At 47.0% G+C, this 14,704-nt stretch overlaps 1 protein-coding gene across 3 annotated transcripts in view; it reads left to right on the top strand.

Moving 5' to 3' along the window:
• Nucleotides 1-14,704, top strand: part of Apba2 (amyloid beta precursor protein binding family A member 2) — a 212,332-nt gene that overhangs the window by 161,430 nt on the left and 36,198 nt on the right. The gene's annotated exons all lie outside the window — the stretch shown is intronic.

Genomic DNA, 14,704 nt, shown 5'->3' with positions numbered 1-14,704 from the left:
TTGTAAAGCCTCATTTTCTCCCAGAAGATCTTGTGAGTTTGAATATTTAGTTAATACATATTGAATTGAACACACATACACGTGCACACACATACACACAGTGAAAGCTTATGTTTGGAATGTAAATCACATTGACTTGCTGTGAGATTTCCCACACATCTTGGTGCCCTTTTGTTCTTGCTAAGTTAATAAGTACCAGCTGACTTCACTTTGGGGGTGCGCCTGTCATTCACAGCAGTTCTGCCTTCATGGGGGGTGCTGTGGGATATAAAGTGCTATTGTACTAGTGAAGGTTGGGGGCAGGGGTTCTGCGCCCTGGTCTGGGCTTTAGGCCAAAATGCCCACATCTTTATTCATTCATTCTCAGAGCATGGGCTTGTCCCCAACAGCAACGATAGCACCGCAGGGATGGATGTGGGTTGTATGGAGCTTGGGACATGCTGTGTTTTGTTGTCATAAGTGGCCTCCCTGTCAAAGGTCTGTCAAGAGAAAATTAGCTTGGAACCTGGTGGTGGAGTGAGAAGATCTGGTGTTTTTCTCTTTTTTTGCTTCATGATAAGCAGATGCTAAGTTAAATGAAATTTCCTAGTCCTTTGGGTTAGAGTGTTGGGGGTGGTGAAGGAATGGTGGTGGTGGCTATTTAGAAGGGCAAGTAGAAGTGAGAAAGTCTCAGGCCATCATGGGAGACAAGAAGGAAGTCTGTTCTTTCAGAGAAAGGTGTTGAAAGGAAAAACAGGTGTCCTATTCTCTAAGACCAAGGTGTCCTGAAGGCAATGCTCTTAGGCAAGACTTTGGAAAAACTCCTGAGAGCTAACTAATGATTATACAAGGTTGGTTTTTTTGGTTTTTGGTTTCTAGTTTTTTGTTGTTGTTGTTGTAATGACTTGTTCACTAATTTGTCCAGTCATTTACAAACGAATCCTATCAAGAGAGAGCCAAGCAGAATCTAGCTCTAGGCTGACCAGACCCTCACAAATGAATGACCTGAGCACCTTTGGCAGACTCTGTTGGGCCCTGGCATGTGGGTAAGGTGTATATCCCGTAGTCCTGGGTAGCTCATTTCACACATGGACCTCTGAACGTGGGCATGAGTATCGGCTGGCGATGGAATCGCCTTGGAAACCAGATTCTCTAGAAAATGCATTGACACTGGATACTTCGGATACTTCATTTGAAGTCACAGCTGTGTTCCTAAAAGGAATCTTGTGCTCCCCTGGGGACAGTTAAGCAGTGTCAGGAACCATCTTAGTGCCTGGCCTAAGACCACAACAGTCAGAGTGCCACGGAGTCCTTGGTCCAGTTCTTGGAGCCATCCCCATGGTTAGGGTAGCACGGCCTAGAGATGAAGTTGCAGCAGCAGAGAGAGGACTCCACAGCCCTGGCCGCTGTGTAGACTTTCTCTATAAAGTGTGCCTACATGGTCCCCACAGAAAGCACCCCAATACTATTCGATCCTATTTGCATTTCAACAAGGTGGTACATTTCAGTCAGAAAAGCAAACTGTGGAGGTCTTTAGCTGGAGGGACATGACAGTGCTGCACACCGCGCCCCTGTGTCTGCACTCTTTTCGCTGGCACCCAGTTCGCGAGCTTCAGGCAAGGGGGCTGGAGGTTAAAATACACAGACACACACAGACAGAGAGACAGCGACATGGGTCATCCTTGAATTCCCCAAGAACGCCCCCTTTATTGTGTTCAGGGGCAGATTATATAGAGATAGACACGCCCCAGCCAAACCCACCAGAAACCACTCTCCTGCCATCAGGAGCTCCTGAAGGTCTTGTGCTCAGAGCAGCTCTAGGCACTCAGATCAGGGGATTACAAGAAATTCAGGATCTGGGGTCTCACTGCTCCCAACATGACAGCATCCTTTTTGTCTCCCCTACTCATTTTAAAGTTTAAAAATGATAGTCAGGGTTAGTTTTTGAAGTGTGGTTTGAGTGCCCCTAATCTGAAAATACAGAATCCTAAATACTCTGAAGTGGAAGCGTCTTGATCGCTGACATGGGCTCAAAGAGGAAAATTTCATACCGGCCATCCCGAGACAGCTCACAGGCGAAGCACACATGAGCTAAAAGCATGTTAGGTTACCCTCAGGCTCTTCGTGTAGGAAATCCACACGAATTCTCATGTTCTGGATCTCATCCCCAGCACATCTCATTATGCACACGCAGACACTGCAAAGTACGAAAAATACCGCTCTCAGCCGTTCTATGCAGGATGCTGTCCTGGAGAGCACGCTTCAGTCACAAAGGACTCGAAGTCTCTGATCTCAGGAATTCCTGGAGCAATCCAAAGATTCGGTGCTGAGGCTGTACTCATGAGACAAGTGAGCTGTGTCTTAGCTACTGATCTGTGCTTGCAAAAGAGACACCATGACCAAGGCACCTTAGAAAAGAAAGCATTTAACGGGGGCCTGCGTACAGTTTCAGAGGGTTAGGCCATGACCATTGTGGTGGGGCAGACAAGGTGCTGGAGCACTGGCTGAGAGCGTGCATCCATGTCTGCAGCAGAGAGCATACTGGGAATGATGTGGGCTTTTGAAACCTCTTCTTCCAACAAGGCCACGCCTCCTAATCTTTCTGAAACAACCTACTAACTAGGAACCAAACATTCAAATATATGAGTCTTTGGGAGCCATTGTCATTCAAACAACCATATAGTGGTTGAGCTCTATGTGGGGTAAATAGCTCTCCCTTGTATGGCTAAAAGGGCTGATCTTTGCTCCTGGGGTTGCTCACCTGAGCTCTTGAGGAACACTGTAAGAACATACCTGTTCAGGGTCAAAGATCCTGTTCTGTGGGCATGTGTGGTGGTCTTTGTTGAGGGGTTCTCTGCATGGGCTGCTGAATGACTGAGTTTAGTGAGTGCCACCTTACTTGTTTTGGAGCCTCCTCACTTTTGCCCCTCTGTGGTCTGTTGTGAGATAAAGGACCCTGAAAAGTCCCCAGAGCAATTTAGTCCTTTGATTGGGGATTTCAAACTGTTCCTTGTCTGGAACCTTAGCCACTCAGTTGATGGCATTGGGTTTACAGCCTAGTTCAGCAGCTCTGTGCCTTGGGTCCAGTGAACCAAGTACATGTTTTGCTTATTTGTTGTTTTCATGATTTCTATTTATCGCCAACCCAACAGTGTTTTCTAGCAAGAGCCCTCTGATAATAGGAAAACAAGAAAATCAATACCTCGTAGCCAGCCTAACACAACAGCTAAAGTGAAGTGTGATCCAGGGCCTTCAGCCACATTGAGTGTCATGCCCATCATCGTGCATTGCAGAGGTGTTTTGTCTGTGGCTGTTCACCGAGGCTGGCTTTGTAAAGGACTTCTCCAAACTGCACGTGAATGGTGGCTCTAAATGGGCAGACATGGTGCTGTGTGCATGCATGCCTGTCCTTGACCTGTTTCTGGTGGAGTTGGTACTGAGCTCATTTTCGAAAGGTACCTCGCCGTGTCCTATATGGTGGTACGTGAAACAAGAATTAACTCCAACTGTAAGAAGAGAACCAAGAGAGGAGCTCAGGGGGATTGCTAGCATCTAGGTACCTCTCTGATGTGCTTACAATGGTCCCTCCCTGATCTGCATGCAGTGGTCCCTCCCTGATCTGCTTGCAGTGGGCAGGAGGGGTACAGAGGGATGGGAAGAAGGACATTAGTGTTTGCCTTGTGCCCAGAGGGTCTAAACTATCCCAGTTCAGATAGTGTTTTAGAAAGTGCCTGCAGGACAGGGATTTGGGGGGCGGGATTCCCAAGGCTCTCTCCAGTCTTAGGAGGACAGGACATCTGGCCTCTTCCCCTCTGCAGCCCTCCTGCAACCCATCCTCCTCATCCACACATGCCTCCTATGTCTGCCTGTGGACTGCTTTCTGTAGCCCATACTGCGTACACTGGGCCTCTCTTTCCTGTAATTACTCTTTTCTCCAGGCAGTGTGACAGGGTGACCTCTGTATCTACTTTAACAATTTCCCAGGATTGTTTTTGAAAGAGAAATCCTGTGGGTGCTGCTTGATGTCATTGCCTGCCCCTTCTCCCAGAGCTTCTGAACATGATACCCAGGGCATGTTGGCCTAGCCTGCAGAATCCTTCTCTGTGGCTTTAAGAAGGGGCTAATGACTGTTATTGTGAGGAAGCAGTTAATTTAGCAGAAAGTGGGGATGTAGGAAGGGGTTTAGAAGGTCAGGGTCTAAACTATTTTGGTTTCCAAAAGTTAATGAACTGACTTTTATATATATATTTTATTTTCAATTCACAAATTAAGGGAGTTCAGTGTTATAATTTTATCATGTATGCAGTGTAGAATAGCTTAATTAGAGCGTTCTTGATTCTTTATGATAATTATGAAGGCAGGGACTGGGGGGATGGCTTGATGCCCACGTGTGATGGTCAGAGTTCCAGTTCCCAGCAGCCAAGTTAAGAAGAAAGAGGAGGAGGAGGAGGAGGAGGAGGAGGAGGAGGAGGAGGAGGAGGAGGAGGAGAAGAAGAAGAAGAAGAAGAAGAAGAAGAAGAAGAAGAAGAAGAAGAAGACTTTTATCCCAGCACTCAGAAGGCAAAGACAGGTTCTTCCAGACAAACTGCCTAAATCAGCTGAACTGACAAGCTCCAGGTTCAGCAAGAGACCCTGCTTCTGTAAGTCAAGCAGAGAGTCATGCCTCGGTCTCAGAATCTGGTCCTCACATACATGGGCATGCACAGGCTTGTTTATTAGCACAAACATGCACCTACCCATGAACATGCTCACAAACACATGTACATACTCACACCCTCTAGTGTTGTTAGTCTGTCTACTAATAGATGTCCAGAAGGTATCCTTTCCCTGGTCCTTATAGAGAGTTAAGCGTGTGATGTTTGAGTCTCCCACAGCCAGGAAACCTGGATCTCACCTTGCTATACAGAACATTTTGGTCAGGTTACCTGCACTGGCCAAACCCATCTCTAGGGTCTGGGAAGGAGTATCACCTCGGCCCTGGGTGCCAGTGGGGTGTGTGGTCCTGGCTCTGATGACAATGGCAAGGTTTAAGTCCAGAGAAATCTTCAGTTTGGGAGACAGACCATGCCAGCCAGGGGCTGGGGGTTCCAGTGGAGTAAAACAGTGGCTTTGTTTTCAGGTGACACAGGGAGAGGTGATCCCAGCTGATGAGGTAGAACAGGAAGAGAGCTGAGGCTGTGCAGAGCCGCAGAGGGGCAACTGCTCCTCTCTGAGGGTCACAGCAGGGGTAGTTTCTCATGCCCCATCTCCTCAGCCTCTTTCCTCCCTGGAGCCCTGCTCCCAGGAGACACCCATAGCTCCCGTAGCTGCCCTGACTTCCTTATACCTGATTTCTAATGGAAAAAATGATGGGAGACCCATACTGGTATCACAGACATCAAGCTGAGCTGTCTCTCTGACATCAAATGATGCCCAAGGCTCCCTCTTGTCACTATGGGCACCATCTCACCAGTGTCTCCTCTTAAAGTCTGGTCTCCTTCAAAGATGACCCCACCCGCCCTGTAGGCTACCCTGTGTCCTGAACTGGCTGGCTCCACATTCCCTTCCACCCATTCAGATTGGTGCCTCTGTGTATCAGGCAGTGAGATTGCCAAAGTGATCATGGCCCTCCTTATGTACTTCAAAAGTCATTCTAGAGGGGGAGAAAGACAACAGGGGAACTGGGTACCAGAGAGAGAGATGCCCACCTCAGTGAGGAGTTCCAGGCAGAAGACAGACTCTAGCATGGGTGAGAAATAAGGGAGGCTTTAGGAAGTCAGCTCATGAGTGAGGCTAACCATGGAGGTATGTAAGTATCCTCAGCATGGATGGACTGTGATCCCAAAGAGAGGACAGGGAGAAACAGAGGATCCAGACTGAGGGTGGTGGTGAGAGGAAGGCAGAGAGTGGTCATCTTGGGTAAGGGGAAGAGCTAGAAGAGAATTGGAGTATAAAAACCAAGGGCTAGAGACATGAAGAAGGCCAAAGTCAGAAGGGCAAGTATGGGAAGGCTTGTCAGGAAGAAAGTGCTTTGGAACTGTGGTCTTGAGGATCCTCAGGGGCAAAGTGGAGCAGGCCTGGGGGTTTGGGAGGACAGAGAGTCACTCTTGGAAATGAGAAGAGGATACAGGTAGTATCTACAGGGACTTCCAAGGAGGGACCTGAAGAGACAGCAGCAGACTGAAGATGGTGACCCACTGCATTTTGGTATTTACTAGAATATCCCTTATTTGCCAGTGGGAATGACTGCAGGTACATGATCTAAGGCCAGGAGCTGGCCTCTGTGCATGTCCCTCTCTCTGTTCCTGTTTGGCTCCTATCCCTGGCCCACAGCATTCCACGGGGTCTTGTATTTGCCAGAGACTGGACCAACATCCAATTGACAAACATGGTTAGTCACATGTCAGTGCCTACAAAGTACCGATCCCCATGGAATAATCTTGAGGAGCGTCATCTGCTTGGAAAGGAAGTGGGCAATGAATAAAGATGAGGTGTGGAAATGCATAATGCCACTCATGGTGGGTTCACCTGAAATGTGACAGCGTGATGTGGCAGTCACGGCGTCTCACCCCGTAGTATTCAGTCAGTCAGTGTTAAATCAGACACTAATGGGGGTCGGAGCTGTTGTAGCAAGACGCTCATCCACCATAACCTCCAACCGTATGGCAGACGGTGTCAGACAGCACAGAAACACAAGCACAACCAAGGCGTGTTGGGAAAGGAGGTGTGTGTGATGGTGCCCCTGGAACAGAAAGATGGTGACATCCCAAACCTGCTGAATCAAGGTTTACCCTCTGATCCCACAGCTTACTTTCTTAGAATGTCGACCTTCACAGAAGGGAAGCTGGTGTCTCTCAACCGGAGACCGAGCCAAGGTCCAAACCAGTTGGAGATGAGAGAGAGCCACACACACAAAAAAGCCCAAAGCCTGCTGCCTCTTGTTTTAACATCTGACAAGAATGCCACGAATGCTCCTAGTTCTCATTGCAGTAAGAGCCAGCCAGTGAAACCAGGTGGGCACTGTCCTTGGTGCTGACCCACTGCAGCGCTGTCTCATGGCGGCATGCTCCACCTACTGCCTGGCTGTGGAGGACTGTGAGCCCTCATTGTATGGTGGTTGGGAAGCTGCTGATCCAAGAGAGACATTCATGGAGATGGCTGTGGGTGGACAGACACTGCTGTTGGAGGAGACATTATCCATTCACCCTCATCATTTCGTTTGGCTCGTATGCTTGCAAGTAGCCTCTGATTCTGCCTTTGAGACTGGTTTGTGCCCACTGTACTTTCTGAGGTTCCCTAGCAATGCTCCCTGACACTTCCCACACAGCCCTGTTTCTCCTCAAGCAATTCTAGGAACCGGCTGGGAGATATCCGTTCCTGACTTCTGCTCCGTGTGCTGGGGGTGGGAAGGATCTGTATCTGTGGATTTTGTCCATTGCGCACTCCTGCCTAGACTCAGCCACTCAAGAGCCTCAGACCACTCCATATCAAGACCAGGACTCTCAGGTGCCTGGAGCCCCTTTGTTACTCCTCTCTCTCTAGTCTCTAAAAGCAGGAGCCTTTCCTTGCTGTGATCTACTCCCTGCTCCACTTACTTGTCCTCTAATGTGTGTGTGTGTGTGTGTGTGTGTGTGTGTGTGTGTGTGTGTGTGCATGCACACATACACATGCATGTACTTGTGTGTATGTAGTGTTGGGGTGGAAACTTATTACCTTATACACGCTAAACTAGCACTCTTACCACTGACTTGTACCTCTAGCCTTCTCATTGTTCCTTCCTCCCTCCCTCCTTTCCTTCCTTCCTTCCTTCCTTCCTTCCTTCCTTCCTTCCTTCCTTCCCTTTCAGAAGTAGCGTCAGTCTTTAACAAAGGCGCTCACCCAGTCCTTGAAACTTAAAGACACAAAGCAGTGGTTTCTATTGTGTAATTGACTTAGATTTCCACTCCTCTTTCCCTTTGAACTTTCAGAAGAATGTGAAAAAAAAAAAAACAACAGAACACCTAAGACATGGGCAATCTGGCTTGTGGGGAGAGATCGTGGCCTGGTAACATTTTCAGGGATTTGGGGATCATGTAGCCTCAGTTGTTGTGATGGAGGGACAAAGAAAAGCATTTACCTACAGCACTGAGCCCTGCGGACAGTACACAGAGCCAAGTACGCCAGGCACAGAAGGACAGACACCTTATGACTACACTTCCATTAAGTTCCCAGGAAAGAAAATAGAGTTGTGTCTTCCAGCGACTGAGAGAGCTTTGAGTGGAGACCTGAGGCTTCAGAGGTTTAGGATGGTCAGTTGTGCAAGACACCAGGGGAGCTGGGTGTGGGTGGTGGTGAATCTACTCAATTGTGTGCTTTAATGATTGGCAGGGTAAACTTATTTAGTATTATAGAAGATCTTTGTGCTATTAACTGGCTTGAGTCAGTTTGGAACATCAGTACCCAAGCTGAGCCAGTCTGAGTGTGAGTAGCCAGAATCAATGACAAAGGCATTTAGACCAATCAAATTTGTTCGGTCAGAACAACGGTAGATGAACCACCTACCCTCATTTAAGTTGTGGACACAGGACATGTATGTGGTCATAAGATAGTGGATCAGCTCTTTAGAGGCTCTCAGGCCACCATAATTTATAAGAGGATCAGCACTTCCTGATTTGTAAGGGAAGGCTCCCTTTTTCTCCTAGGTCTTGGGTTGTGGTCAGTATTAGACATAATTTCAGCTTGGCACGAGTGTCACATAAAAGATTATTGAAAATGTTGTAAGCACAGACAACTGCCAAAGTGGGGGGGGGTGGCTGAGGTCATACCCTGTGAATACTAATGTCAGCACACAGACATGCCCTGAATTACAGTGGGTTTACATTATAGCAAAGCCCATAAGTCTTAATGTGGAAAATTGTAAGTAAAACATGTACAGCCACTCTCCCAGCACCAGGACCTAGACGGTGCTGTGTTTTCTGCTCCCAACCGCGAGGCTGATGGGAGCTGTGGCTTGCTGTGTTGACAGCATTGCATGCTTCCAGACCTTGCAAGGTCCCAATCCACAACCTAAAGTATAGTTCCTCCTGAATGCATGTTGCACTTGCACCAACGTAAAGTCAAAAAATGGAAAAGTCTGGCCAATAAGTCGATGCCCTCCTATTTTGTAAAATCTAACGTTGAATGTTAATTCTACACTTTCTCTTCCCACGTGTTTTTTTTAAAACAAACATCACATTTTTACATTCCCAAAAGCTTGGCAGGGAGAAGCTAATTGGATCCTTGGTATCATTTTACTATGCTATTTGGTGAAATGTCGTTTAAATTTTGAATCACGGGAGTTAGCTTTCGCATCTGCTGCAGTGGGCTGCTCCTGTGGGGCTGAAGTCAATTGTTTATTATTGAGGACTAATCATATTGACTGGCACTGAGGGCTCTTTTTCTTCTTAGGAGAACGCAGCTCTGGCAGGGGGCCTTCCATGTTAGTCATGCCAACCTGTATGGAAGGATAGGAGTTAAATACGGAAGATGTCTCCTGGAAGCTGCAGCCTAATATTGACTTAGCATTGGCCATTGACTTGCTTTTTTGACATGGCACCTTTGTTTCTTTCCTCTTTGAGATGTCAAGCTAGTTTTCTGAGAATGTGTGCACAAGACTTGAGGTTAAGTGCTGGGCAGCTAGGGGAATTCAGAGAATGGTCTAGGCCAGGCTCCTGGGAGGACTCCAGGTCTGAGCTGTGGATAACTCTAAGTAATTGCTTTTGAGCCCCCAGTGGGTTGTTCCTATGGAAATCTGTCCATACGACTTCTTTCCTTCAGATTAGCAGGAGGGAAAATTGCAGCTGTCTATATGTAACTGGCGGAACCAGTGGTGGAAGAAGCATTGTTGACACAAAACAGGATTCATGAAGGGGGCTTAGGTATTCTTGTTCGAGACTTGATCAAAACCAAACAGGATTTTTTCTCGCTATGTAGTACGCATTGCCTTGAGCCATAGAGCTCCTGTGTCCCCTTGAAGGTCCTTAGTGGGACCTCCCCACATGTGAGGCAGGTGCACCAGAGATAAACAATTATGTGTCACGAGGTCTGTGTGGCCCACCCTTCGCTTGCTGCTGAAGGGTGACCGTCATGCAGCAGGGCACCACTGAGCTGGACTTGGTCATGAACAAGACAGGATATTTAGACGTCTAGAGGGTTCTTCTCACTCTTTCTTTTTGTTGGTCACTATTTTCATTTCAATCATTGTCTTGGCAGTGCTGTAGGTATCTCCCATATACACATGTTAGGTAAGAGCTGAACCACCACTGTACACTGTCAGCTGCCATTATTTTGAAATTATAGTAATACACACCCGATACGAAACTTGACATTGGGCCTGTTTTGAAGTGAGTGCTCATTCAATGTCTTTAAATAAATGCTCTGTAACCATAACTGCCATCTAGTCCCAGCACAATCTCATTGCCTTGCAAGACTCTTACCCTTAAGCAATCTTCCCTTGCCCTAACCTCTTACAATGGGAAATTTGTTTTCTATCGTTAATGGATTCATCTAATCTAGATATTTCAGTCTATGCTATGCTGCCTGGCCTCTCCCTTAGCCTGCTTTAGGAGTTCACCTATGAGGCAGCAGTATGCGGGGGCGTTATTCTTTTAGGGCCAAGGACATTGCATGGGGCGAGTGGAGCATGCCACACCTCCTATCTCCAGCCATGAATGGCACTGGGTTGCTTCTGTGGCAAAGCCAGAGTTGCTGTGAGTACGCATGTGCAAGTTTTCAGGGGCTCTTTTTTTGTTTGAGCTTTGTGGAGTGTATAGAGAGGAGCAAAATTTCTGGGCTGTGTGATCACCAGGGCTTGATTGTACAGTAGCATTTTCCATTCCCACCAGCAGTCAGTGAGGGTTCTGCTTACTGTGAAATTGGAAAAAAAAAATGTAGTCATCCCAATCCTGTGGCAGGCCAGACTTGGTCGCTCCAAATCCCCAGGCCTGATTTCTAAAGGGTAGCTTTTGTTCACTGTAAATCTGTTTACGGCCGGGTTATCTCAGGGAAGGATGAATCTTGGCACAACTATGTGAGTCCAGTTTCCACGATGCCTGTGAGATGTCAAGGACAGCGTCCTCATTGCATACCTCCCTGTCCTTAATTAGAAGTGCAGAACACATAAACACTCAGGACTGGCCACCCGTGGACAGGACAGTCCTTTCACAGAGGTTGGCACGCAGAGGTGAGTTCAGAGAACAGTTAGAATTGTGCCCTGAAATGCATGGCAAGGCACCCCTATCCACTGCCTGCACTCTGTCTGGCTCTCTGGAAAGACCACAGGCAATAAGCAGATGCCATGTCCCGTTGGTTATGCTGGTCTGAAGTGGAGAGGATCTCAGAGAGCTAGGCCTAGAGTCCACAGCCAGGTCGGAGAAAAGGCCCCGGTCATCAGTGCCTGGAAGGGTGGCCAGATTGACAGATAGTAACAATAAAGGGGTCCTTTAAATGAGAGAGCTGAAGCTGTGTCTGGAGTTTGGGTTTTTACAAGATGAAAAGATGGTGATCATAATTGCCCGGCATTCTAAACAACACTGAGTGACCCCGAACTATGTGCACACATAATTGAGAGGGCGGATTTTATGCAGCGGAAAAGCTGAAGTTCGGGCAGATGATGAATAATTTTTAGTATAATGTGTTTCGTGAAATGCATGGCATGGGAGTGCATGGCCTTTGGCGTTTCCTCCTCCGATTTACAGACTTACCTACAGATTTTAAAAGACAGATTCCCTGACCAGCTGACGGCCTCTAATGTGTCTGCTGTGACACTTTTAAGCCATACATCTCTTTGCAAAGGTGACCCCCACTATGGGAGTGGCTATCACAAGAATAGATACCGTATCCCAGTCCCATTTTCCTCAAGGTAAATATTACAGTAGTGGCCTGAATTGTAAGAAGAATGGAGAAAATAAATAATAGCAGAGGTGTTTTTTTTTTTCTCTCCTGAGCCCCGTATATGTCAGAGGGTGGATTCTCAGGCTTTCTAAAGAACATGTCCATGTTCCTGAGACAGACCCTGGCAGATCATGCTTTGTCTTGTCCCCATTCAGAGCTGTCCTCATGCAGCAGAACTCGAGTCAGATGGAGGAAAAAATCTTTGTAGGGATAGCAGATGTTCAGGGCTCCTTTTTAAAAACAAAGTCTGAAATGGTCCCTAGAGGACACAGTCGTCTGAGTCATCCACGCACCCTGGGATTTGTCTGTGACAGGGTCATGCTGGAGGAGGAGGTGTGACACACTGAGATACTGTGACTTCTTCAGATCTAAGCTGATGTTGTCTGTTCCTAACATGTTTGTCGTTCAGGAAAGGCTGTTGTTCCAGATGGCGTGAGCTGAGTGGGTGTGAGCTCGTTTACTGTGAGTTTGTCTCAAGCAGTGTGGGTTAGATGACTGGGTTTTCAGTCGAGTTAAGCAGACAAATCAGAATTGACACTTCCAAAATGCCAAACTTTATTTTGTACCAACTGGAGCCAACATATTTATTCAGATGGTTTATGTGCATTAGTGTTTTTATTAAGGGTGTTTATCTCTGCGCTGAGCAGCTGTTCCTGGGTCCCAGCACAACTTGCTACCCTCAGAACTCCACAGTGGGCTCCTCCTCCCGAGAGCACATTTCCTATTACAGCTTTGTACGAGCCAATCTCTGTTCTCCTATGGACGGCTGATGGTTTGCGCATTGCTAGTAGTTTGGAAGAGCCCTGGTCATGACTTGTTTTGACACGTGGCTGCATGGATCCCAAGGGAGTGTTCCACAGAATCTAGGTATCATCCTCACCCAAGAGTCCTGGAGCCCCACATTCATGGAGGCCTCAAACCACGTGAATTCCCAATGCGGTGTCTCATGTTGCCAGTCCGCTGGGTGGGGATCAACACCAGATGGGCTTTCCTGAAGAGAAACATCACAAACCCACCCTCTTTCCTCTTTGAAAATAAGCCTGGCTGTATATGGAAAGATGTGGTTGTCATGGTGATGAGCAGCCCACTTGCGAGTACATTTGAGGAGATGTTGACATGGAGGAGGAGTGGTCCCCAGAGAAGACCTTGCTTTTCCATGGATGCCCCATACTATAGCTCCACTTCAAGCTGTCCCAGGGGCCGTGCATAGGGGAAGAGTTGACACTTCTGTGTCCCCTGGCTAAGTCATGAACTCTAACCTAAGTTACCCAAAGGCCTAATGGCTGGTCTGGAGAGGGAATGCAGCCCCCTGTGTTCCATTCCCCACCCATATCTGGTGTAAAGATGTCTCTGTCTGTCCGTCTATCTATCTATCTATCTATCTATCTATCTATCTATCTATCATCTATCTGAAGTTTAGGTACCACCCCAACATGTGTGGTAGGTTCTGTTTGCTGCTTGGTAGTTGCTTTCTCGAAGGCTTCTTAGGGATGAGTAGAGCTGGTGAGCCACAGGGTGGGCCTTCAACAAAGGGGGTCTGTGCAGGAACTCATTGCGGGCATCTTATGGGCAGTCACACTCTGGGTACAGCCAGAGGCAGGATCCAGCACTCACCAGTGTATCAGTGCGACTTCCTGTTACTGCATCATTGTGTCATCATCCTTCTGCTTGCCGTCACTTCCTGGAAGTCCCATGATTTAAGGTGCTGCTCACCAGAGCTGTTTGGTTTGGGTGGTGACTTCGGTACCTTGGATGTTGCATCTGTCTTCTGCATGATGCAGAGAACTAAATGCAGAAAGGGTGAAATCGTATTGTTTGAAGTAAGGGAGTTATAGGTTGAGATCTTATTTTAAGAGGAAACCTACGTTTCATGCCATGTTTTATTTTTGTAGTAGTAGTAGGTTGATGTGTTTGCATTTATTCTCACTCGAGAACCTAAATTTATTATCACAATAAGATCTTCAACTCTTGAATAATATGAGAGGAAGGTACCACCATGGGAAAAACTATAGAGAATCACTTAAAAAAGCTAAAATGGATTCAACATCTGACCCAGTGGTTGTAACTATGGGTGTGGGTCCAAAGGAAGCAAAAACAAAGTCTCAAAGACATAGCTGCACATCCAAGTTCCCAGCAGCATTAGTTGGAGGAGTCAAAGACTGGAGCAACCCAAGCTGCCTTCAATGGATAAATCATACAATACGTGGAACACCGTTCAACCTTAACAAGGAAAATTCTGACAGTGTAACATGGATGGATCTTGAGGACATTGTGCTAAGTGAAAGAAGCCAATCACCAACAGATGAACACTTTGTAGTTCCCATGTATTCCAGGTATTTAAAGTGGTCCAGTTCATAGATCCAGAAAATAGAGTGACTGGGCGCTGCCATGTAAAGACGACCGAGGAGTGGGGGATTGTTGCTTCACGGTTTAAAAGCAACATTCACTTTTATTTTTACTTATTGATATGTGTTTGTATGTGTGCATATGAGAGAGCCCATGAAGGTCAGAAGAAGGTGTCAGCTCCCCTGGAGCTGGAGTTAAGGACAGTTGTGTGTGGCCCAGTGTGGGTTCTGGGAACTGAATTAAGGATGTCTGGAAGAGCAGGACGTATACTTAACTGCCCAGCAGTCTCTAGAACCCAGGTTTCAGTCTTGTGTTATGTATGAAGTGTGACTTGGAATGGATGGTGATGATGGCGTACAACAACATGGATATACTTTATGCCATTCAACTGTACACTGAAAATAGTTCAGGTGGTAAACTATGTGTTTTATTAAAATAAAAGTAATAGTAAATAATAAAAGTTAAGTAATTAGAAAACACTTTAGAAATA

Source organism: Microtus oregoni, unplaced genomic scaffold, assembly GCF_018167655.1.
Source record: "Microtus oregoni isolate MIOR12 unplaced genomic scaffold, Mior012 000000F_ref0000247, whole genome shotgun sequence".
Taxonomy (NCBI): domain Eukaryota; kingdom Metazoa; phylum Chordata; class Mammalia; order Rodentia; family Cricetidae; genus Microtus; species Microtus oregoni.
This window is presented reverse-complemented; position numbering and strand designations above follow the sequence as displayed.